At 43.0% G+C, this 26,978-nt stretch overlaps 1 protein-coding gene across 1 annotated transcript in view; it reads left to right on the forward strand.

Annotated features, from left to right (window-relative positions):
• The window catches only part of LOC124778452, a 637,672-nt gene that overhangs the window by 159,817 nt on the left and 450,877 nt on the right, over window positions 1-26,978 (forward strand). The gene's annotated exons all lie outside the window — the stretch shown is intronic.

Consider the following 26,978-nt stretch of genomic DNA (forward strand, 5'->3'; position numbering starts at 1 on the left):
ATGCAGCTCTCCATGCTACTCCACCCTGTGTAAGCCTATTCATCTCCGAATACCGACAGCAATTTACATCCTTTTGAATCTGCTTATTGTATTCATGTCTTGGTATCCCTTGATGATTTTTATCCCCCAAACTTCCCTCCAGTACTAAATTGGCCGTCCCATGATGTCTCAGAAACCGTCCTACCAACCGATCCCTTTTTCTAGTCAGGTACTGCCACAAATCTCTTTTCTCCCAAATTCTATTCTGTACAAGTTGTAAATAGCATTTCGCTCCCTGTATTTTACCTCTGCTACGAACGCACAGATTTGCCTCAAAATATGTCATCATATGGGACAATAGAGTAAAAGTAAGCATATTAAATAAGCTTCCATGTGCCTGTGCCACCGAAAGTGCGGTCATTCTTATACTGAAGATAAGAGCATTCCGTTTCTGCTTTTGTGTTCGTGGTTTTGTGTGGGGATTTCATTCTAAACTTTTCAATTGATACCCCAGAGAAAGGAATGTTAATGGACTCCCTTGAATCTTACAACCTGGTACAGACAGTATACTTCCAAACTAGAGCTCAGAAAAAGAACAGATACTCTCTTCATAGATTATTTTCTACTTGAAAGAAACAATGTGAGAGAAGTTAGTAATCGCTTGTCAGAACATTCACAGGAAGTAATGCTTAAAGGAATCATGGTAGAGTCATCGCCCATAGCAGTGAGCAAAAGATTTAGAGATATGTTTCCACTTGCAGTCCAGACATTTGAAGCCACTCTCGAAGGGCTAACTCTGCAAGGAGTCTACAATAAAGACGACCTGAACGATAAATATAATAAATTTCTTCAAACCTCTATCAAGTTTTTTGATAGTTCCTTCACATTAAAAAATTGCAGGACTGCTGAGAAATCTATTTAAACAACAAAAGGCATTAGAATAGCATGTAGAAGGAAACGGAAGTTGCATCATAATACGAAGGACAGGAACAGAATTTCACTGCAGACAATACTGCAAAATGGTGAAGAATGTTATCAGACAGCGTTGCGTCAAAAGAGTAAATAGTTCTCATAAAAAATTAAAACTATATGATCAGTTGTGAAAGGGTTTCAGAGCAGAAAGTAAGTATACAGTAAACATGTATTACATTTGCTTGCATTTACTTGCATCAGCATGGAAGTGTTAGTGATCTATCAGACTTGTGCAAAATATTTAATAATCACTTCGTCTCAATAGGTGCCAATTTAAAACAAAATTTTATTGGTGCAGGTAGATACGCAAAACTTGGTTAGTTGGTGTCGAAAGATAGGGTTACATCACATGCAGCTACAGGAAAGAAGCAAAGATGAAACTGAATCAATTATCGCACTATTAATGAGTAAAGACTCCCTTTGCGATAATGAAATTTCATGTACGGTTGTCAAGATCAGTGCTCGATATATCGGTTCTGTACTCAGCCACCTGTCCAATGTGTCTTTCAGGTGCGGCCAATCTCCTGACAGAATGAAATGCGGCCAGTTTCTTTGCAGTGTTTTCAAAAGTTTTTGGAATAAGTAATATGTTGGGGAGAGCTGATACATCGTATCGCACATAATTTTCTGTCAGGTTTGCAGATGATTTCAGGAAGGGGACATAGACAGAAAATGCAGTTTATTCTTTTGTTTGTGCGGCAGTATCAAACGATAAGTAAAGGAAATGCATTTGATTGTGCGGTCTGTGCAATAGTTTTGCTTAAGTTGGAACATTAAGGATTAGGGAAAATCTCAGCAGTGGTTCACTTCCTAATTATCTCTTGTCAATAGTAGGAAGTACGGAGCATAACGTGTTCCTCAAGTGTCAATAAAGAGGAAGAGGTTTGACTGTGACTGGGGTCATCTGAAAGGGTGGGGAGGGGGCTGAGTTCCAAAGACTTCCGTTCTGGATCCGTTGCTTTCCTTGACAAATGTCAACGACCTGCCACTAAAAATAACAGATAACTAAAATATTACGGCGTCAACACACCATAAAAGCGTTTCTGTAATTTTTTCTGTTGTACATGTCGTCTATTCAGTCAGGTAAATTTCACCTATTGTCTACCCTATAATGTGAAGATACACAGTTTTTCAAAGATGACGACACTCACAATAAAATCAGATAATGATGTAACACTACAGGCACAATCAAGATAATAACATCAGGCAAAGGAAGGTTCGGTCTGAACGTGTTAATTTGCATGCGCTACAGAACACACAGGCACATTTCGGCGACAGAAGATGGCGATTCCAGCAGATCACACACATATATGCTGTTTGAGTAGTCTCACTTCTCTTTTCATTGTAGTCTTAACATTTCTTCGCAACTTTCAGAGATCATAAATGTGACTGGTTATTGTCTTATCGCCGGCCGCTGTGACCGAGCGGTTCTAGGCGCTTCAGTCCGGAACCACGCTGCTGCTTCGGTTGCAGGTTCGAATCCTGCCTCGGGCATGGATGTGTGTGATGTCCTTAGATTAGTTAGTTGTTCTAAGTATAGGGGACTGATGACCTCAGATTTTAAGTCCCATAGTGCTTAGAGCCATTTGAACTATTGTGTTATCTAGAGTGGTAGTACAAAATCGCATAATACGTTAAATATGAACGACAGTAAGCCCGATTCGTATTATGATCTTGCTGCGTGAATACTACAACCATTCCAAAACGGATTCAGCAGGAGGAATGAATACTGAAAGTATCGACATAGAATGTGTATTATTGTCTGTGCCGTCCCATATGGAGCATGTTAAATGTATTTACACAAAGGCTTGATAAAAAATGTGGAGAGAACGTATAAACTTCTGAGGTACTAATCTACGAGGAAAGAGCTGCGTAAAAAAAACCTTCCATTAGAATAATCTGGTCGGTGTGAAATGTGTTAAGGTGTCGAGGAGTTGTTAACTTATACGCAGGGACACTTCTGGGAAAAATGTGGGGCAGATAATGCTAGAAGGACAAGGTGGAATATATCTGGCCTGGTTGAGAAATACTATGGACAAAGCTCATTCAAGTAAGTAACAGTTTTCACAACAACAACAATAATTAAATGTTTTCCCTGTAACTCGATTCTCCTCCGCAGTCACATTTTGGTCCTTCTAGAAACGCCCATTTCGGACAGCATAACCTCCTCATTCAGTACTAATTCAGAAAAAAACAAGTGGTCTGAAACACAGGTCGCTTTATTCCTAGACGACATCTCGTACACAATAGATGCAGGTGGACAGGTACTTTCTGCCTTCCTAGATTTACAAAACGCGTTCAACACTCTGCCAAATCGTGAGCTATAGTGCTCAGTTAAATGAGAACCAGACAAAGGGAGAAAAGGCAGTAAGCTGCTTATTATTTCAAAAGTATTCGCCACACCTGTAAATACATTTATCCCACTGTGAGACAAGACAGCCATTGTGGTTGAGAAAAAATGATGTCGATTGTCTGCGAAACCATGATTGTACCCAGACGGCCACCTCTTCATTCTTAGCAAATCGACGGCTGCGAATGTCTTTCTTCATTGCTCCAAAAATATGGAAACAGCATGGGGAGATAGCGGGACTGTATAGAGGACGTGCAAGGGCTTCCCAGAGACACTTCTACAGCATAGTCCAAAGAACCTGGCCACAAAATGCCAGCCCAGATGTTGGCAGGCTGCAGAAGTTTCACTGGGAAGTCCTTGCACGTCCTGCATACAGTCTCCATCTCTCTCCGTGCTGTTTCCATATTTTTGGAGCTGTGCAGAAAGACATTCGCAGCCGTCGATTTCCTAAGGACGAGGAGGTGAACACCTACATACAATCCCAGTACAGTATAAAGGCACTGACCATCTTGTCTGACGCTGAAATCTGTATTAACAGCCATGACGATTGCTTTTCAAATAACAAACATTTTACTTACTTCTTACCATCTGTCTCGTTTTCATTTGTATGGCCCTTGTACTATTGAATAAAAGTTAATATAATCTTCACAAATATGTGATTTTTGACTACTGGTACCCACTACGTTATACTGGACGACGAATGCTACACAGAAAAAAGAGTAAAGAAGAGATCGTGTAGATGGAATCAGGCAATTAACAGTCCACTCAGAGGCGTACAAACGAGTCATTCTTCACATTCCATCCGTAAACGCAACCCTTAAAGTATCTTAGCTAATCATCTGTTAAATAAATTTACTGAAGTTCTTTCAGTTACAATTGGTATGAATCTATTATTTGCTCCAAAAATTTCTGAACATTGACCAAAGAAATCTTTATATACAGTAATATAAATACTAACCTGCACCTCGCACATCGCAGACTATAGATTCAGCGCTAAATATTGATATTTTGAGATGAAAGAAATGGAGTGACAGAATGTGAGAGTGACTGTTGAATGGTGGCTGAAATATCACCATCATAAACAAACGTTTTAAATAACCTACCACAAAACCACGTTTGCACTATTCATCTCGGATGTGGATGAATTAAGTTGGATTAGCTATCTTAAGGTGCACGAAATATTTTCCGGACTTTTTTTTATCCACCCTTTTGTTATATTTCTACAGATACGTAGGCAAAACTATAATTTTTGAAGAATGTCGTGCAGTGAGGTGACAAAAAACAAGCGACACCTCCTGACACCCAGTCAAACGCTATTTGTCCGTGGGAGTGCAGCAACACAACGTGGCGTGGACTCCACAAGTCGCTGGAAATCCCCTGCAGAAATATTCCTCCACAATGGCTCTTTAACCGTCCATAATTGTGGAAGTGTTGCTGGTGCAGAATTTTGTGCAAGAACAGATGTCTTCATTATGTGCCATAGATGTTCGATGGGATTCATGTAGGGCGATCTGGGTGGCCAAATCATTCTCTCGAATTTTCCAGAATGTTCTTCAAAGCATTCGTAAACAATTGTAGCCCTGTGAGATGCAGCGTTGTAATTCATAAAAATTCCATCGTCATTAGGGAACGTGAAGCCAATGAATGGCTGCAAATGGTCTCCAAGTAGCCGTTACATAACCATTTCCAGTCAATGATCGGTTCAGTTGCACCTGAGGACGCACTCCATTCCATGCAAACACAGTCAATACCATTATGGAGCCACTACCAGCTTGTAAAGTGCCTTGTTGACAACTTGAATCCATCGCTTAGTGGAGTCTGCGCCACACTCTAACCCTACCACCAGCTCTTAGCAACTGAAATCGGGATTCATCTGACCAGGCCACAGTTTTCCAGTCTTCTAGGTCCAACCAAAGTGATGATGAGCCCAGGAGAGGCGCTGCAGGCGATATCATTTTGTTAACAAAGGCAAGCACGTCGGTCGTCTGCTGCCATAGCCAATTAACGCCAAATTTGGCTGCACTGTCCTAACGGATACGTTAGCCGTATTATTTCAAGCAGTGTAGCTTGTCTGTTAGCACTGAAATTCTCCGCAAACGTCGCTGCTTTCGGTCGTTAAGTGACGGCCATCGGCCTCTGCATTGTCGGTGGTGAGAGGTAAGGCCTGACATTTCGTATTCTGGGCACACCCCCTAACGACTTACAAAATGGCATGTACGAGGGTGAGTCACATTAAAACCTTAAATAATTTTTTTGAATATTATTTATTGTGCAGGAGTGGTACTATACATGCAAGTCCTCCAGCGCTTACAAAGTGCATAAATTCCTTAAAAAACATTCTTTTGGTAGTCCGCGCAACCACTGATCCACCGCGTGGCGTACCTCTTCATCATAACGGAACTTCTTTCCTCCCATTCCGTCTTTGAGTGGTCCAAACATCTGAAAATCACGTGGGGCAAGGTCTGGTGAGTATGGTGGATGAGGAAGACACTCAAAATGCACGTCTGTGATTGCTGCAACTGTTCTACGGGCAGTGTGGGGCCTTGCATTGTCATGTAGCAAAAGGGCACCTGCTGACAGCAATCCACGTCGCTTTGATTTGACTGCACGGCGCAGATGACTTTTTAGGAGATCTGTGTATGATGCAGTGGTGACAGTGGTCCCTCTAGGCATGTAATGCTCCAAAATGACGCCTTTTTCGTCCCAAAAGAGACTCAGCATAACCTTCCCTGCTGATGGTTCTGTTCGAAACCTCTTTCGTTTTGGTGATGAATGGCTCCATTCCTTGCTCGCTCTCTTCGTTTCCAGATGGTGGAAGTGAACCCAGGTTTCGTCCCCAGTAACGATTCTTGCAAGGAAGCCGTCACCTTCTCATTACTAGCGCCGAAGTGGTTCTTCACAAGCATCAACACGTCGTTCTCTCATTTCAGGAGTCAATTGCAGTGGAACCCATCTTGCAGACACTTTGTGAAAGTGGAGCACATCATGCACAGTGTGGTTTGCTGACCCATAACTAATTCAGTGTGACTCGGCGGTTTTCATTCACTATGGCTTCAACTGCTGCAATGTTCAGTCTAGTCACAACTAGTTGTGCCTGACCTGGACGAGGAGCATCCTCCACTGAAGTCACACCATTTGCGAACTTCCTACTCCACTCGCAGACTTGCTGCTGTGACAAACATGCATCACCGTACTGAACCTTCATTCGTCGATGAATTTCAATAGGTTTCACACCTTCACTACGCAAAAACCGAATAACAAATGGCTCTGAGCACTATGGGACTTAACATATGTGGTCATCAGTCCCCTAGAACTTAGAACTACTTAAACCTAACCAACCTAAGGACGTCACACACATCCATGCCCGAGGCAGGATTCGAACCTGCGACCGTAGCAGTCGCGCGGTTCCGGACTGAGCGCCTAGAACCGGGAGACCACCGCGGCCGGCAAACCGAATAACAGAACGCTGTTCTTCCCTGATGCAAGTCACAAGTGGGGCGGCCATCTTTATACTGATACTGCGACGGTATGTGTGCATCTGCACTATGCTGCCACCTACAGGCCATTCTCCACGCTGTTTGTAGCACGCTTACCAACTTACAGGATAACGGCGCGAAATTTCGAATTGTTATTACAAATTTAAGGCCTTCATTTGGCTCACCCTCGTACCTTGCGTCTAGCTCCCAACTACCATTCCGCATTCAAAGTCCGTTAATTCCCGACGTGCCGCCACAATTTCGTCGGAAACTTTTTCACAAGAATCACCTGAGTTCAAATAACAGCTCTGCCAATGCACCGCCCTTTTATACCTCGTTTACACAATACTACAGCCATCTGGTTATCGCTATCGCAATACTTTTGTCACCTCGTTATATTACCGCCTTGAGCTGCTGGTAAAATGCTGTATCTACATAACCAGTTTCTGTCGTCTGTCCATCATCAGTTTCATAAAAGTATGCAACTCGTATTAGGATGTGGTAACAAAGTATAATTCATGGTTTTATCATCTGACGACAGTGATTTTGTATTTCGTCTAACATGATGCTGTGAATATTTTTATGAACCTGATGATGATCAGACGACTGAAACAGGTTGTATAAATAAAGTACTGTACCAGTAGCTCAACGCGGTAATACAATTATATTCAAATGTACAGAATCTGTGAGGCACCATTTCCCCAAAAATGTCGTCTTCGCCCTACATCAACCAGCTAATAAGTGTGCTAAGAAATTTTAAGAAATACTAAAGATTAGAAATTGAATGTAGATGGCTGTAGGGGAAGAAACCTAAAATTAGGAAGTCGACCGTAAACGAACGCATCAGTGTAGTGTTAATGTTGTGACACGCCTGGTGCTTCCGGTTTTAGGCCAAAGTGACACAACGAGGCCAAGTTAGCGGCGGGAAACAGGAGGCCGGATGGGGTCCAGCAGAGCGTTGGACCGTGCCGCGTCCACAAAACGCAGGAAGCGGGCAGGCAAGCACGCAGCCTCCAAAGCGTGCCACTCCGCAGTTAAGCACAGTTACACGCGGCCGTCAGCGGAACACCGAGCTGCACAGTTCCTCTGGGTGAAAGGCTGAGCTCCTCTGTTCCGTAAACACGACAGCTGCCCGCACGTGACGTAAGAGAGTCGCTTGTGATGTAAGGACGCCTTAGCCTCACGTGGCTGACAAGAGGGCGTTTTAAGTGACGCAAGCAATATCGGCCAAGCGAAGTAAAGTAAAATATGGTGTATAGTACGGGGTGTTCAAAAAGTCTCTCCGCAGTGCCGTATGATTGTTAGCCGCGCGTGCCGTATGATTGTTCGCCTGCCTGGGTTAATTCCCATCAAGTGGACTCTACCAACATTCCTCTGTTTCGTTTATCTCAGCCAGCGTCAGTAGCGTCGTTGGTGCGTATCGTTACGTGTTAACGTGAATGTTTAAGTTTAGTTCCTTTGTTCGTCTGTTTCTTTTTTGTCACTGTTAAAATGCTATCCATTGAAGAACGTATGTTCTTAATGAAACAAGTGTTCAAAGCTGGCGGTAAATACACAGTTTCAGTTTGTCAAACATTTAATTCAGTTTTCCCGGAGACAACACTCCCATATCGCGATACTGTGCGAGATCTGACTAACAAATTTCGAAGTACGGGTTAAGTGACAGATGCACCGGGAAGTGGTCGTCCTAGCGTTTTGCCTGAGGATAAACTACTCGATATTTTCAATAGAATGTCCATGAGTCCGAACAAGTCAGTAAGAAAACTCGCTCAGGAAATCGATGTTAGGTCGGAACGGTCCACGCAGCTCTAAGGAAAAAATTAGAACTTTTCCCATACAAAGTGAGTCGTGCAAGAACTGAAAAATACTGATCATGGCAAGAGACTGCATGATTGCCAATGGCTCAAAAAATTTCGTTCAACAAAATGGAAGGGATATTCTTAATGAAACGTTTTTCACTGATGAGGCGTAGTTTCATTTATCCTGGTACATGAAAGCGCAAAATTCTCGTAAGTGGAGTAGTACAAATCCATTGTGTATTCATGAGGAACCACTTCATTCTGTGAAAATAGGAGTTTGGATCGCAATTCTTAGGGACATTGTCCTCCACTATCGCCTAACCTAACATCACCTGACTTTCTCTTCAGGGGTGCAGCGAAAGCAACTGTCAATAAAAACCGTCAAAAATCCATCGATCAATTGAAAACTGCAATATCCACTTTCACTGCATCTGTTACAGAAGAAATGTTACAGCTTGTGTTTGGAAACACGATTAGACGAATTGAATCGTCTATTCAACAACATGGGGGGGGGGACACTTTCAACATTTAACGTGATAATTTGTAAGTAAAAATTAATATTTAATAAATTAATAACTTCTGTTTTAGTGAGTTTCATTTCGGTAAATTCACTGTGGCATACCGCAAGCGCGGCTAACAATCATACGGCACTGTGGAGAGACTTTTTGAACACCCCGTATAATGGCACTGTAGTCGAGTCGGCTTAAGTTGATTCCTCACAGTTGCAGAGGGCTGGGCGAGGCAGATTTGCGGACCTACCTCAACCCATAACGCAGTGACGTAACACGATTTTGCAAACATCTCTTTGGCAACACCTCAGTGTATTTTTTTAATGTTTCTCCACCCAGTTGACAGTTGATGGTTGGAGAGATGACATTACAGTTACAGGTAGTCTGCGTAAACCAGTTGTCGGCCACTGATGCACCGGGTATGTGGATCGTGATAGCCCCTTCGGCGTCAACTAAGGCCTGAAGATGATGCACTGAAGCAACGAAACTGCTAGCGACACAATAAATGACAACGTAAGGACGCCTGTAGGTGTTTCATTTTCTTACAACACTAGTGTTATCACAGCTCTGTAGGTGTCTACTGTCTCCGCCTGCAGCCGTTAACGCTTCGCAGTTGAAAGTTGGCAGCAGCGCTCCGAGCTTCCAGAGATCTTTTTAGACTGTCTCGACTACAGGAGGAAATAAAAGGCACAACTTTGAAATACAGAAAGGTCTCGATCTCACAATTCTTTATTAAGCGTTACGCGTTTCAAAATATCATCGGATTGAAACTGTGGAATGAAGTGTACAAGAAAATTAATGATAGAAAATATATATGTAACTATCCATTTAAGTATTACAATATACAGAAATTTCAATTAGTATGGTACTTACGTTAAAATAAAACTTTAGTACAAAGCTCACGAAAGTAGGACATAGACTGAAGGCAACACAAATCTCACCTCGTATAGGCATATTTGACAGTGCCGTTGGAATAGAACCAGTGCCAAACAGTGTGGCGATTAAATTGTCAAAGAGATAAACGAAGGGCAGTAGGTGGCGCTAGCATTAACCGTAGAAAGCAAGTCAAAGAGTAACTTTGCAAACTTCAATGCACTGCGATTAAGTATATGTTAGCATCTCGTGACAAAAATACATTTATGCTACTTTTATGGAAGAGAAACTCATATACTAACAGCACGAAATGTGTGTCATTAGTTAACATCGCAAACGACGTTACAGACATAGTTTTTAATCAACAATCAAAGAAGAAGACATTTGCAACCAATAACTGGCGTGGTACAATATAAACATAAAACCGAGGCAGGCAACAAATGAAATATAAGTTGTGAAGGAATAAGTTTACAACCATCAATAAATAAAATTTTGCATAAGCATCAATCAAATTGCAATAGACTAACTTGAAATAAATGAAACAACAGAACCAATTAGGTGAGCCCAGACTGGTGGCAACAACTTGAAATGAAAGACCTACTATACGATAAAAATGGATTTTTTTTACTCTTTAACTTACTGTAATATCGTATAACTGTCCATCTGCGATCAGTTTACAACCGCACAAAAAGAAATGTCACTTGAGTAACATGAGCTATACCCGCAGAACAGATAGTTTAATTTGTGGAAAGGGGCCGAAATGAGTGGTTGTCAGTTTCACTCTAACATACTACTTTTTTCATTTGACAAACATTACAAGAGTAAAGAAAACATTAAAAACAGAGCAAGCCAAACATTAATTTCCGGCTAAATGCACCATTCAGTCTCACGCCTCAAGGGCAAAACAACTCAAATTTAAAACCGGCTGAAGGCCAATCACTTAGCACCCAAAACAAGAATTTGAAATTTAAAAGTACAGAAGGCCTCATCTTAAAACATTTCTCTAAATTAGGCTGAAAGCCCAAACAATCTCACGCCTTAAGGGCAAAACAACTTTAATTTAAAATCGGCTCAATGCGACGGCAACCCAACCGACAGACAGTCAGCGCACCAAGCGACAGGATAACTTCCTGTTCACCCGACTAGCACAGAACAGGGAGATCAATGGAACAACGCAGAAGGTATCGGCACCCACAACGAGTTACACATTCAGCTATCAAACTACACGCCGTACTGGACGGTCACAACACGACGAGGAAAATACACTGCCTGAATTTACGTCAACGGCCAGGGCAGGTAACGGGAACGTTAACGGCCACAAGGCAGAAGATTCCGCTGGTGCACTTCAATTCAAAATAATCAAGTTAAGTTAAAGTCCAGAGGAGGGCGGCTAGAATTTCGCCAACTTGAAAACACACGTTGTTGCTTGCGGGAATGTCCCAATAGCCCACAACGAAATTCAAACTACACAATGTGAACAGTTGGGGCTGGCTGGTAGATTAAGTAAACACTCAACTTTCGTGTCTGGGATCGGTGAGCCACAGACCTCGTACCAATGGGAACAGCCCCTCACACTCCGACCGCGCGTGGACGCCGCCAACGGCTCTGGGCAGACACGCGCCACAGAGACTTCCTCGCAGCTCCACGCCAACCGACCAACTGCCCACATACGACACAGCCGGAAACTATAAGCACGAGGCCAACGATAGTACAAGGGTGCGAATATCGATACACGCTGCTGCTGCCACTCGCAGAGAGAGAGGATAACAGCATAATCGCGATAACTGCGGGAGACTAATCACAAAATAATAACCAAGGTTTAATGCAAAGCATAACACGAGTCAGCCACGGCTCAACCATCTACAATCATTACACTGGCCGAACAGACAATGGATGCCATACCATATAACCATTTAGGTGGACAATTTGGAGAGCTGAAATGTGGACAGTGAGGAGGAAGACAGAGCAACGCTAGAGAGTTTTGGCGTACGAACATGGTGAAGAATAACTTGGATTGATTGAGTGAAAAATAAAAGTGTACTGAGAAGAGTAGAAGTACAAAGGCAGTTATTGAACGTAGTGAAAAGAAAGAAAAGAAACTCTATTGGGTATGTATTAACAAGGAAAGAGGAGCTTGTAGAATCAGCATTAGAGGTGAGTGCGGAAGAGAAGAGGAGGCGAAGGAGGAAGAGATGTGACACTCTGGATGATGTGCCGGGCGACACATGTTCAGCACCATTAAGAAGGAGGAGGTAAAGCGTCGAGGAAAATGGAGACGCAAAGGAGCAGCTAACATAGCGGAAAACTGATGGTGTTAAGTGTATAGAGTCGAATTTTGGAGACGGTGAGGAGTTATTCGACCGCACTAGCTGAATTCTCCGATTTCCCGCGCGTTGTATGGGCTGTATACCTTTTAAGTTACTGAGTAACAGCACAACTGAAATTAGCGACAACCATCAAAACTGGGGAGTTCGGAATAGCTGAAGAGAAAGAAAATTTTCCGCCTTTGTTGCAAAATAAATGCACGTTAAACAAAGCAAGCATTACATTAGAAGGAGAGTGTATTTCTACATTTACATCTATATCTTTATGTATACTCTGCAGACTACGGTGCGTGGCGGAAGCTACCCTGTACCACTACTGGTCATTTCCTTTCCTGTTCCACTAGCAATTAGAGCGAGGGAAAAACGACTCTCTGTATGAGCCTTAATTTCTCGTATATTATCTTTGTGGTCCTTACGAGCACTGTAGGTTGGCGTTCGGCAGTCAGCTTCCAGTGCCGGTTCTGTAAATTTTATGAATACGAAAAGAAAGTCGTCTTCCCTCCAGGGACTCCATTTTGAGCTCTCGAAGTATCCTCGTATTACGTTTTGTTCGAAGCTATCGGTAACACATCTAGCAACCTGCCTCTGAATTGCTTCGATGTCTTCCTTTAATCCGACCTGATACGGATCGCAAACACTCGAGCGCTACTCAAGAATAGGTCGCACCAGCGTCCTATATGCGATCTCTTTTACAGGTGAACCATTCTTTTCTAAAATTCTCCCAATAAACCGAAGTCGACGATTTGCATTCCCTACTATAGTTCTCAAATGCTCGTTCTACCTCATATCGCTTTGCAACGTTCCACGCAGAACCAGTTTTATCATCTCATTCGCCTTGCCAGTTTGGCGAACGCTTAGACAGTATCTTACGCCAGTCCACTTTAAGGATTGGCAAAAAAGTTTGGAATTTATTTCAACACAATATTTAATAGATTTTCGGCCCTCAAAACTCCCACCCCTGTTAATCACAATGGCCTGATGTCACGAGGCGTGTTTTTTTTAAGTAAGTACCGGTATGAAATGAAAAAAAGACGTGCTAATATATCTAAATTATTTTATTTTTACATGAAAGCCTGTACCTTAATCTACGCACTGACACTATTACAGTCTGATTCTTCCTTGTTTACGTTGTGTACTGAGAGTTTAAGATGCCTCCAATAACCGTGAGTCCCGCCGACTGTGATGTACGGTCTTTTATAAGATTTCCTAGTGCTAAAGGCCTAAAAGCGATCGATATTCATCGTGAGACCTGTGCAGTTTACGGAGAAAACATTATGAGCGATGGAATGGTAAGAAAGTGGGGAGAGCATTTAAAGATGGCCGCACAAATGTGCATTATGAGCAACGGAGTGGGCGTCCTTCGCTCGTTAATGAAAGTTTGGTACAGGAAGTGGACAATAAAGTGAGAGAAAACAGACGCTTTACGATTTCGTCCTTGCGGGATGTCTTTCCTAATGTTTCTCGTAGTGTTTTTATGGCATTGTGACCGAGCACTTGAATTAGCGAGAATTGTGCGCACGTTGGGTACCAAAAATGTTGACGGATGTGCGCAAAACCAAACGTTTAGACAGTGCATTGAATTTCCTTGAGCGTACCACAACGACGGTGATGATTTCTTAAGCCAAATTGGTACTGACGATGAAACATGGGTGGTCTACGTCACACCAGAATCAAAGCAACAGTCCATGGAATGGCACCCAGAAAAGTGAAGTTTAAGCAAACAATTTCTGCCCGGAAAATCATGTGCCCAGTTTTTTGGGGCAGAAATGGAGTATTGCTAATGGAATTTGTGCCTCGTAATGAGACAATCAATGTCGCAGCTTACTGTAAGACATTAAACAATCTGCGCCGTTCAGTTCATAACAAAAGACGTGGCAAGTTGAGCAAGGGCATCGTTTTGCTGCAAGACAATGCCAGTCCGCATGTGGCGAATCAGACCGAAGACCTCATCACATCTTCTCGATGGGAAACTCTAGATCATCCTCCATACAGCCCCGATCTTGCGCCCAGTGACTACCATCTGTTCCTGCGCTTGAAGAAACTCCTGGGTGGTCAGCGTCTTCAAGACGATGAGGAAGTCTAAAGAGTGGTGATGCAGTGATTAACAAGTCAGGCGGCAGACTTCTATGAGGAGGGTATTCAAAAACTGGTACAAGGTTATGACAAGTGCCTCAATATTGACGGGAATTATGTAGAAAAGTAGATTAAGGTACAGGCTTTCATGTAAAAATAATATTATTGAGATATCTTAGCACTTTTTTTAATTTCAAAACGGTACTTACTTAAAAAAACACGCCTTCAACAGTTCGATTCGAAACTTATCTAGAACTAGCTCAATATTACGACCTGGCGATGTCGGTGAAGCATTCGATTATTTGAGAACTATCGTTGAATCTGTAAATGAAGGTAAGACTCCCACAATGAAAACTTGGCCACGTTCCTGTTTTGTATAGTACCAACGGATTCACCGAGCAAGGCGGTGCAGTCGACGAGGAGCCATGCTCTGTTGGGCAGGAGTTCGTGTTCTCCCGCTCTGACTTAGGTTTTCGCAAGTACAGCTCCACTCGCAATACTTATACCAAATAGAATGTCAAAATTTATACTCCGAATATCACTACGTGGTACGTAGTATTAGATAGTCTGTTTTTTTTCTTATTACTCCATTTCTCAGAATAAGTGCTGTAGATACTCCTCCAGACCATCCAAAAATTCTCTGATTTTACGACCGTAGACTCACACCTTCCCTACAATATGCCTTTTCGGAAATCTCGTGTTTAAGACATTCGAGAAATGCTACCCATCGTTCGCAGCATGTGTCACTGCTGTATGTTGAACACGTCTGTGACGTTTTCATTGTAATAAAGCCGCCTCCGTATCTCTTGTCTCTGCCTCATTCATTATTTTCCTGGAAGGGTTTCCACAGAGAACAATTATTGTATGCCATAAAATTCCTTACTGAACTGTACAAGCTTATTCTCTTGTGCGTCCTATTTTCCCCGAAACCTGACGCAATACTGCTTTGAAAGCAAAGACACGAAGGACACTCTTGCTAGGTACCTGAAAAACATTACAAGCAATGTTGAAAAAAGCGACACGGCATATTGTTTCAGTCAGCCTAATACCAAATAAAGTAACACAGCATGTAACAGCGGTACCGCAGCATGAAAGAGCGTCCATACTTCTTTTACTTCTACTATTTCACGTTTATGAATGCGTTCTGTAATAGCTCGTTGGCGACTCTCGGGTCTTAATACCGGCTCTAGCATTCCGTAACGATTACTACTCCCGGAACCTCAGACATTTTCATTAACTACTCCATACTCTTCTCCATAAACTCCTCCTTAATGATATCTACGAAGGAACGAGTCAGTCACTGTGTCTTGAGTCTACGATTCGTCATATACAGCTCCATCGTGAGACTTGTTCAAATGGTTCAAATGGCTCTGAGCACTATGGGACTTAACTTCTAAGGTCATCAGTCCCCTAGAAATAGAACTACTTAAACCTAACTAACCTAAGGACGTCACACACATCCATGCCCGAGGCAGGATTCGAACCTGCGACCGTAGCGGTCAAGCGGTTCCAAACTGTAGCGCTTAGAACCGCTCGGCCACCCTGGCCGGCCAATGTAAGACTGGACGGTAATGGTGGGGCTATAGTGTCTGGGGAAAGAGGGATGGTTAGTGTTATTCAAATGTTTAATTTGTTAATTGTGAGTACAAGAAAGTGAGTTTAATGTGCAGAAGCTTCAGCACTTGACGAGAAGAGCATCGCGTGGTTTCTCATCGTTCATGCGCCATTCCCCACATCACTGAGCTCGTTGTTGCATCGTGGAACAAAGTGAGACATGAGAAGGCCACTCTTTTATGGAGCACCTATTTCGTTCATTGCCGCCGTTAACATGTCGTCAAGTAGCCTACAATGCGCATCCATATTATTGTTGTAATCAGATTTGCTTCCATAGTTTTCTTATGTGATGAACAATAGCTCAAAGCAGTGTAATACGACGTACTATGTAAGGAAACAGAGCTTCTTTTGTCGAGACTATTCTTTCATTTTTCGTCTTTTTGAAGTACTTTTTCATCCTTGCCATTCTTTGTCATTGTGGTCTGGTGCGTCACTTCACGATTTCCTATCGTGTACCAACGACCCCATCTCAGAGCAGCGGTTACACCCAATGTGCTCAGTTAATTGTTTCATCCATTCCAGTCTCTGGATTTTCCTATAGTTTTTGCATCCACACAGTTACGAGGACTGCAAGAGCTGACAAGTGCAAGAATTATCGGACACACAGCTTAGCAGTTCACGCATCCAAGTTGCGGACAAGAATAATATACAGAAGAATGGAAAAGAAAGTTTAGGATGTGTTAGGTGTCGATCGGTTTTGCTTTAGGACAGGTAAAGGCGCCAGAGAGGCAATTCTGACGTTGCGGTTGATAATAGAAGCAAGACTAACGAAAAATCATGACACGTTCACAGGATCTGTCGACGTGGAAAAAGCGTTCGCCAATGTGAAATGGTGCAAGATGTTCGAAATTCTGAGGAAAATAGGGGTTAACTGTAGGGACAGACACGTGATGTACAATACGTACAAGAGCCAAGAGTGTAAGACAAAGTACGAAGTGCTCGGCTTGAAAAGGGTGTAAGACAGCTATGGAGTCTTTCGCCCCCACTGTTCATCGAAGAAGCAATTATGGAAATAAAAGAAAGGTTCAGGAATTGAACTAAAATTCAAGGCGAAAAGATGTCAATGAGACGATTCGCTGATGGCATTGCTGTCCTCAGTGATACTGAAGAAGAATTACATGAGGGCCGGATGTGGATTGAGAGGAAATCGGAGAAAGACGAAAGTAATAGAAATAACATAAATGAGAACAGCGAGAAACGTAACAACAGGATCGATGGTCACGAAGTAGATGAAGTTCAGGAACTATACCACATAGGCTACAAAATAACCAATGACGGACGGAGCAAGGATGACATAAAAAGCAGACTAACACTGGCGAAAAGGGAATTCCTGACCAAGAGAATTCTACTAGTATCAAACATAGGTCTTAGTTTGAAGGAAATAATTCTGAAAATGCACGTTTGGAGCACAGCATTGAATGTTAGTGAAACGTGGAATGTGACAGAACTGGAACAGAAGGGAATCGAAGCATTGGAAAGGTAGCGCTACAGACGAAAGTTGAAAATTAGAAGGAATGAGGAGGTTCTGCGCAGAATCGGAGAGGAAAGGAATATGTGACAAACACTGATAAGGAACAGGGACAGGATGACACGACACCAGGAAATGAATTCCATTGTACTAGAGGGAGCTTTCGAGGGTTAAAAGTATAGAGGAAGACAGAGACTGGAATACACCCAACAAATACTTGAGGACGCAGGTTGAAAATGCTTCTCTGAGATGGAGAAGATGGCACAGGAGAGGAATTCGTTGCGTGCCTCATCAAGCCAGACAGAAGACAATGATTTTTTTAAAAAAAGTCTCCCTCTTTTATACAATGTAGGTCTCCCTGATATTTTAACACTTGACTTACTATTCTGTCTCTTCTTTTTGTCAAAGATTTCTACATATTTCTTCCTCATCTACTCTGCGGAGAACCTCCTCATTTCATGTTAATCTTCAACATTTTTCTAAATCACTTCTCAATCACTTTGAGCCTCTTGTCTTTCGGATTGCCCACTGCCCGTTATTCGCTTCCGTACAGTGCGGAATGTAGGTGTAGATTCTCAAAAATTTCTTCCTCAAGTTGAGGCCTATACTCGTTCTAGTAGACTTCACTTATCGAAAAATGACATTTTTGCGTCTCCTAATTTGCATCTTATTTCATTCTGGCTTGGCTAGTCATCGGTGTAGTAGGTAATTTAGTAATACTGGGATATTAACATCAGATCCACATGTATTAGTCTGATATTTAATTTCCTTTTCACCATACCTCCTTGTAAACTTAAATAAATATTATTCGACAAGGCCTTAAAAATCTGCAGCATAGAATTCTTGTGGCAGCGTTAGCATCTTACGAGTGATTCTTGGAATAGTACAAGTTTATTTGGTCCCTTACATTACTGCAACCCACAATACTGATGTGTCATGGGGGTAGCAAATAGCCCTAGACGGGGAAACGATGTGCCACTACCGGATTTCCTGGGCAGCCGGGACAATAATTATTTCTGCCTTTTTCTTGGGATTTGCTGAATTTGTGTCTCCCATCGTACACAAATTTCCATGAAATACAGTTCTAACCATATACGGCAGGAATTTCGCTACGGACGCGCTGTGCAGGCAGTCCTCGGCTTACAAAAATCGCACTGTTCTAGTCGGGTACACACTCATAGCGCACCTGCCATCTTGGTCTGATTGCAGATCATTAATCATTGGCCATATAATACTGTCCTTGGGCTACCTTCCATGCGACATGTGCTGCCGTCTTGTAAATACCTATAGGTGCCAAATTTATGTGTGTGTGTGTGTGTGTATGTGTGGTTTGAGGTTTTCGGGCGCTAAACAGCATGGTCATCAGCGCCCAAACGATGTGTGGTATTCTAGCGTTTGCGACTTATTTATCGTCTCAGTCTAGTAAACCGAAACCACAAGCGAGAACATAGCAGGCAAGTGGGAATTTTATAAGTGTACTAGTATTTTAGGTCCACACTCAAAACGTCACGCATGTAGTCTATGCCGCCGCAGAGGCAAGTCCGTGCGTAACAAAGCCGGCGTGTATTGTGAATGACACGAATAGTGCCAGTTTCCGTAGACAACGTTATTACGCTCTTGAGTGTGGAGTTTAAACACCGGTACAGGTGAAAATCCCCACTTACCTGTTTTCATGTGTGGTCTCAATCACTGAAACCCACTCTGCCAGAGCGAGAGCACCAGCAGCAGCGAGTACTGTTTGTATAAAGCGTTTATTTTGCATTTTGTTTACGACCTTCCACTAAGGAAGGGATTCTATTTGTGTTTATCTGCTCTGCATAGTAACTAACAGTTCTTGATAAAACTTTACGTAGTTTTCGTGTTAGATTTCTTAGTGTTTTCTTGATCGTTTAGAACAGAAAGCGCCCTAAAACCGTCTTTTGTTTGTTTCGCGGCTGTTAGCCACTAGTCACTTGAATCAGCAGTTGTCTTGTGACAGCCAGAGCGAGAGCACCAGCAGCAGCGAGTACTGTTTGTATAAAGCGTTTTTGTGCTTATTTGCTGCGCTTAGCTTTTAAATAGTTTTTCTGGGAAAACCTAGCGTAGTTTTCACGTCTCGTATTTCAGTGAGTGTTTCTTGATTATCAGAGTAGCTCATCAGAAGATTATCTTGGGAATTTGTCACCGTATAGAGTAGGGTAAACATAGTCATGTGTAGGGACTGTGGTTGTTGTGAGCGGACGCAAGGAGAATTGGCCACTCTTCGGGGGCAGGTGGAGGCTTTGTCTGTTAGGCTCATCGAGCTCGAGGCGCAGGCGTCGGCTCGTAGTGGCGTTGGGGCAACTGTGGTGAGACCTATGCCTACTTCGGTGGCCTTGGAATCACATGGAACCCCTGATGTCGCTGCGTCTTCCGGCAGTGAGCATCTTACCGGTCAGCCATCACTCCAGGGTGAATGGCGGACAGTGGTGGGCTCGCGCGTGCCTGGCCGAAAGGTGAAGGTGGGATCTGGCCGCGTGGCAGCTGCCTTACCCCTTTCCAACAGGTACGGGGTGCTTCCTAGTGGTGATGACATCGTTTCCGAGCCACTACAGGATGCCTCGCCTGTTGGGCCAGTGGCCGATTCTCCGGCAAGGTCCCGACAGTCACAGAGGGCGGGCCTATTAGTTATAGGGAGCTCCAACATTAGGCGGGTTATGGAGCCCCTCAGGAAAATAGCGGGTAGGTCGGGGAAGAATGCCAGTGTGCACTCGGTGTGCTTGCCGGGGGGTCTCGTCCGTAATGTGGAGGAGGCCCTTCCGGCAGCTATTGAACGCACTGGGTGTGACCGGCTGCAGATAGTAGCACATGTCGGAACGAATGACGCCTGCCGCTTGGGTTCTGAGGCCATCCTTGGTTCCTTCCGGCGGCTGGCTGATTTGGTGAAGACAACCAGCATCGCACGCGGAGTGCAAGCTGAGCTTAATATCTGCAGCATAGTGCCCAGAGTCGATCGCGGTCCTCTGGTTTGGAGCCGTGTGGAGGGTCTAAACCAGAGGCTCAGACGACTCTGCGACTATAATGGTTGCAAATTCATCGACCTCCGTTATTGGGTGGAGAACTGTAGGGCCCCCCTAGACAGGTCAGGCGTGCACTACACACCGGAAGCAGCTACTAGGGTAGCAGAGTACGTGTGGCGTGCACACGGGGGTTTTTTAGGTTAGAGGGACCCCCCCTTGGGCGAAACGATAAAATACCTGACGACTTACCAGATAGGACATTATCATCGTTGATAAAGAACGTCCGTCCTCAGGGACCAAAAACAGGAAAAGTTAACGTAATATTGGTAAACTGCAGGAGTATCCAGGGCAAGGTTCCTGAATTAGTATCTCTTATTGAAGGAAATAGTGCGCATATAGTATTAGGAACGGAAAGTTGGTTAAAACCGGAAGTGAACAGTAACGAAATCCTAGACACAGAATGGAATATATACCGCAAGGATAGGATAAACGCCAATGGTGGAGGAGTATTTATAGCAGTAAAGAATTCAATAATATCCAGTGAAGTTATTAGCGAATGCGAATGTGAAATAATCTGGGTTAAGTTAAGTATCAAAGGTGGGTCAGATATGATAGTCGGATGCTTCTATAGACCACCTGCATCAGCAACCGTAGTAGTTGAGCGCCTCAGAGAGAACCTGCAGAACGTCGTGAAGAAGTTTCGTGATCATACTATTGTAATAGGGGGAGACTTCAATCTACCAGGTATAGAATGGGATAGTCACACAATCAGAACTGGAGCCAGGGACAGAGACTCTTGTGACATTATCCTGACTGCCTTGTCCGAGAATTACTTCGAGCAGATAGTTAGAGAACCAACTCGTGAAGCTAACGTTTTAGACCTCATAGCAACAAATAGACCGGAACTTTTCGACTCCGTGAATGTAGAAGAGGGTATCAGTGATCATAAGTCAGTGGTTGCATCAATGACTACAAATGTAATAAGAAATGCCAAGAAAGGAAGGAAAATATATTTGCTTAACAAGAGTGATAGGGCACAAATCGCAGAATATCTGAGTGACCACCATCAAACGTTCATTTCTGAGGAAGAGGATGTGGAACAAAAATGGAAAAAATTCAGAAACATCGTCCAGTACGCCTTAGATAAGTTCGTACCGACTAAGGTCCAAAGCGAGGGGAAAGATCCACCGTGGTATAACAATCATGTACGAAAGGTACTACGGAAACAAAGAAAGCTTCATCATAGGTTTAAGAGTAGTCGAATCATAGCTGATAAGGAAAAGCTGAACGAAGCGAAAAAGAGCGTAAAGAGAGCAATGAGAGAAGCATTCAACGAATTCGAACATAAAACATTGGCAAACAATCTAAACAAGAACCCTAAAAAGTTTTGGTCATATGTAAAATCGGTAAGCGGATCTAAATCCCCTATTCAGTCACTCGTTGACCACGATGGCACCGAAACAGAGGACGACCGAAGAAAGGCAGAAATACTGAATTCAGTGTTCCGAAACTGTTTCACTGCGGAAAATCGTAACACGGTCCCTGACTTCAGCCGTCGCACAGACGCCAAAATGGAAAATATTGAAATAAACGATATCGGAATTGAAAAACAACTGCTATCACTTAGTAGCGGAAAAGCATCCGGACCAGACGAGATACCCTTAAGATTCTACAGTGATTATGCTAAAGAACTTGCCCCCTTTCTATCAGCAATTTATCGTAGATCGCTGGAAGAACGTAAAGTACCTAGCGACTGGAAGAAAGCGCAGGTCGTTCCCATTTTCAAGAAGGGTCATAAATCAGATGCGAATAATTATAGGCCTATTTCGCTTACGTCAATCTGTTGTAGAATAATGGAACATGTTTTGTGTTCTCGTATTATGACGTTCTTAGATAATACAAATCTCCTTCATCATAACCAACATGGATTCCGCAAACAGAGATCATGTGAAACTCAGCTCGCCCTATTTGCCCAAGAAATTCACAGTGCCGTAGACACTGGCGAGCAGATTGATGCCGTATTCCTGGACTTCAGGAAGGCATTTGATACGGTTCCGCACTTACGTTTAGTGAAAAAAATACGAGCTTACGGAATATCGGACCAGGTTTGTGATTGGATTCAGGATTTCCTAGAAGAAAGAACACAACATGTCATTCTTAACGGTTCAAAATCTGCAGATGTAGAGGTAATTTCGGGAGTACCGCAGGGAAGCGTGATAGGACCTTTATTGTTTACAATATACATAAATGACTTAGTTGACAACATCGGTAGCTCCGTGAGGCTATTTGCAGATGACACGGTTGTCTAAAAGAAAGTAGCAACATCAGAAGACTCGTACGTGCTCCAGGAGGACCTGCAGAGGATTAATGCATGGTGCGACAGCTGGCAGCTTTCCCTAAACGTAGATAAATGTAATATAATGCGCATACATAGGGGCAGAAATCCATTCCAGTACGATTATGCCATAGGTGGTAAATCATTGGAAGCGGTAACGACCGTAAAATACTTAGGAGTTACTATCCGGAGCGATCTGAAGTGGAATGATCACATAAAACAAATAGTGGGAAAAGCAGGCGCCAGGTTGAGATTCATAGGAAGAATTCTAAGAAAATGTGACTCATCGACGAAAGAAGTAGCTTACAAAACGCTTGTTCGTCCGATTCTTGAGTATTGCTCATCAGTATGGGACCCTTACCAGGTTGGATTAATAAAAGAGATAGACATGATCCAGCGAAAAGCAGCGCGATTCGTCATGGGGACATTTAGTCAGCGCGAGAGCGTTACGGAGATGCTGAACAAGCTCCAGTGGCGGACACTTCAAGAAAGGCGTTACGCAATACGGAGAGGTTTATTATCGAAATTACGAGAGAGCACATTCCGGGAAGAGATGGGCAACATATTACTACCGCCCACATATATCTCGCGTAATGATCACAACGAAAAGATCCGAGAAATTAGAGCAAATACGGAGACTTACAAGCAGTCGTTCTTCCCACGCACAATTCGTGAATGGAACAGGGAAGGGGGGATCAGATAGTGGTACAATAAGTACCCTCCGCCACACACCGTAAGGTGGCTCGCGGAGTATAGATGTAGATGTAGATGTAGATCTTTTATGTTTGTGTGTACCCCCCTTGGAAGGCATTTGCAGCCATGTGTCTGTGTGACCTTTTTTGCGACTCATCTTCTCATTCATCATCTCCTGCAGTTTGACCCTGTATATTACGAACAAAATGAAATTCATATCCACTGGTTCGTTATGATTAAACTTTTGTTCCTTGAGCCAGTGTTAACGGGAAATTATTTACTTTATGGGTACTCAACTTTATTTTATTTTATTATTTTATTTAGCACATCAAGTTCCGTAGGACCAAATTGGGGAGCAAATCTCCAAGGTCATGGAACGTGTCAGTACATGAAATTACAACATAAAAGTAATAACAGATAAAAATAAATGTTCATGAATCTGAAAAAAGTCAGTCCATAAGTTTAAGTAAATATAATCAACAATACAGTGAGAATCAGCTTAATTTTTCAAGGAACTCCTCGACAGAATAAAAGTAGTGACCCATGAGGAAACTCTTCAGTTTCGATTTGAAAGCGTGGATTACTGCTAAGATTTTTTACTTCGAGTAGTAGCTTATTGAAAATGTATGCAGCACTATACTGCACACCTTTTCGCACAAGAGTTAAGGAAGTCCGATCCAAATGCAGGTTTGATTTCTGCCGAGTATTAACCGAGTTAAAGCTGCTGATTCTTGGGAATAAGCAAATATTGGTAACAAGCAACGACAGTAAGGAATATATATATTGAGAGGCCAATGTCAAAATACCCAGACTCGTGAACAGGGGTCGACAAGAGGTTCGTGAACTTACATCACTTATTGCCGGAACCACCGGTTTCAGAGCCAAAAATATCTTTTTAGAATGAGAAGCGTTAACCCAAAATATAATACCATACGACATAAGCGAATGAAAATAAGCAAAGTAGACTAGTTTTCGTGTCGAATGCTCACTCACTTCTGATACCGTTCGAATAGTAAAAATGGCAGTATTAAGTCTTTCAGCAAGATCCTGAACATGGGCTTTCCACGGCACCTTACTACCTATCTGAACACCTAGAAATTTGAACTGTTCAGTTTCACTAATCATATGCCCGTTCTGTGAAATTAAAACGTCAGGTTTTGTTGAATTGTCTATTAGAAACTGCAAAAACTGAGTCTTACTGTGATTTAGCGTTAGATTATTTTCTACAAGCCATGAACATAGGTCATATACTGCACTATTTGAAACCGAGCCAATGTTGCACACAACATCCCTGACTACCAAGATAGTGTCATCAGCAAACAGAAATATTTTAAAGTTACCCGTAATACTAGAGGGCATATCATTTACATAAATAAGGAACAGGAGTGCCCCCAACACTGATCCCTGGGGCACCCCCCACTTCACAGTACACCACTCAGACCCCACACACAGCCGTTATTAACATTGTGAATAACGACCTTTTGCTGCCATCTTGGTCTGATTGCAGATCATTAACCATTATAGGAATGATGTTCAGACTGTCCACTACAGGTTTTTCACTATTAGTAATGTTAGTGTCATTACTTGCCGTTAGGCCCCAGTACTGGTACGGCGACCTGGAGTTGAAACGAAAGCAACAGTGTGCATTACAGTTGCAGGGAGTCAACATTGTTCTGGACAAGGTGAGCAGAGCGTTACTCGTAAAGCTGATTTATCTAAACCTTCACCTACATAATTACTCTGCAATTCACAATTAAATGCCTGGCCGAGGGTTCATCGAACCATCTTTAAGCTACTTTTCTACCGTCCCGCTCTCGAACAGCGAGTGGGAAAAACGAACACTTTCCATGCGAGCTCTGATCTCTCTTATTTTATTGTGATGATTATATCTTTGTATGCATATAGGCGCCATCAAAATACTTTCACGCTCTGCGAAGAAAGCTGGTGACGGAACTTTCATGAGAAGGACCTGCCCCAGCGAAAAACGCAGCCACCCCAACTCGTGTATCATATCCGTGGCACTTACTTCGCTATGATACAAAACGAGCTGCCCTTCTTTGAACTTTTCGATGGCTCCGTCAGCCCTGTCTGATGCGGATCGCACACCGTACAGCAATACTCCAGAAGAGGATGGACAAGCGTAGAGTAGATCTGTTACATTTGGTAAGTGCTCTGCCAATAAATTGCAGTATTTGCCTTGCTTCCCCACATCATTATCTATGCGATCGTTCCGATTTGATTTATTCGTAATTGTAATCCCTAAGTACTTAGCCGAGTTTACGCCCTTCACACTTGTGTGATTTATCGTGTATGCGAAATTTAGCGGATTTCTTTTAATATTCATGTGGATGACTTCACACTTTTCATTATGTGGGACAACTGTCACTTTTCGCACCTCCCAGATATCTTGTCTGTATTCATCGAAACAACAACGATGCTGCCGCTCTTTGCGAGTTTCAACGCCTTAAAGGAAAACTGGGTTGAAGAAAATGATTCGGAAGTTGGAACTAACTGACTATTTGGTAGCAGCTCCTGGGAGAGACTGACGGCCAATTACGCCACAGATTGTTGGTGAAGTTACTGTTGCCTTGGCTGGAATGGCGGATGCAATGTGCGATCTTCTAGCAGTGTACTGGGTGTGTCGCAACAGCCAACATCCGACATCTGATGTTTCGGGGGGCAGTAGAGCATCTCTAGTGCGGTTAGAGGCGGTCGCAACGTTTGTAACGTACGCTATTAGCAAATGTTACGCTCTGGTGTGGAACTTAAAATGCGTTTCTTTAAATAATTTATTCATTGTTTCTCTTCCACAAAGTTTCATTACCTTACGATCACACGTTTCTCAGGGGGACCCCCTCAAGTAGCAATAGTTTAATTATAACCACTTATAACCACCCTGTACACTGTACATAGATTTACGTACGCCAGATGTTGTGAGAGAATGGTGGACGAGGTAATCAGCAATAACCTAATGGTAGGATCCACCTTGACATTTACCTAAAGTGATATCTGAAACCTCAGAAAACGTAAATCAGTGTGCCTGGATGGTGATTAGACCGTCCATCTTTCAGAACACTAAGCTCGTCTGTTAACAACAGAGCAAACTCTTTCATGTATCCCCAGTGTACACCGATGTTAACCGTTCCGTGATATTTGATTGTTTACGTGTGACCAAATTGTAAGGTGAACAATGTCTCTGTCAGTGTAAGGAAGCAGATGAACTCGCTCAGTTCCATTGCACTGACTTTATTTGGAAAAACATTTTCAGCAGACGTAGCGTGTGCCGATCTCTGAGGCTCTCTTGCTGAAGGTGCTCGCCTTAGTATATTCACTACTGTTGCAGAATTCAGGAACGACACAGGGACGGCATGCATACTTAAAAGCGCCAGGAAGGAGCGGAAGGGTGCTCTAGAGAGAAGGCGGAGTTGTGTGGAACCATCTCAAAGAAATATATACATGGCAGCAAAGCGAGCAGACGGAGTAAACACAACACGGGGTGGAACAAGGTTCTCCTTCTGAATAATGAAACACGCTC

The sequence above is a fragment of the Schistocerca piceifrons genome, chromosome 1 (genome assembly GCF_021461385.2).
Source record: "Schistocerca piceifrons isolate TAMUIC-IGC-003096 chromosome 1, iqSchPice1.1, whole genome shotgun sequence".
NCBI classification, from domain to species: domain Eukaryota; kingdom Metazoa; phylum Arthropoda; class Insecta; order Orthoptera; family Acrididae; genus Schistocerca; species Schistocerca piceifrons.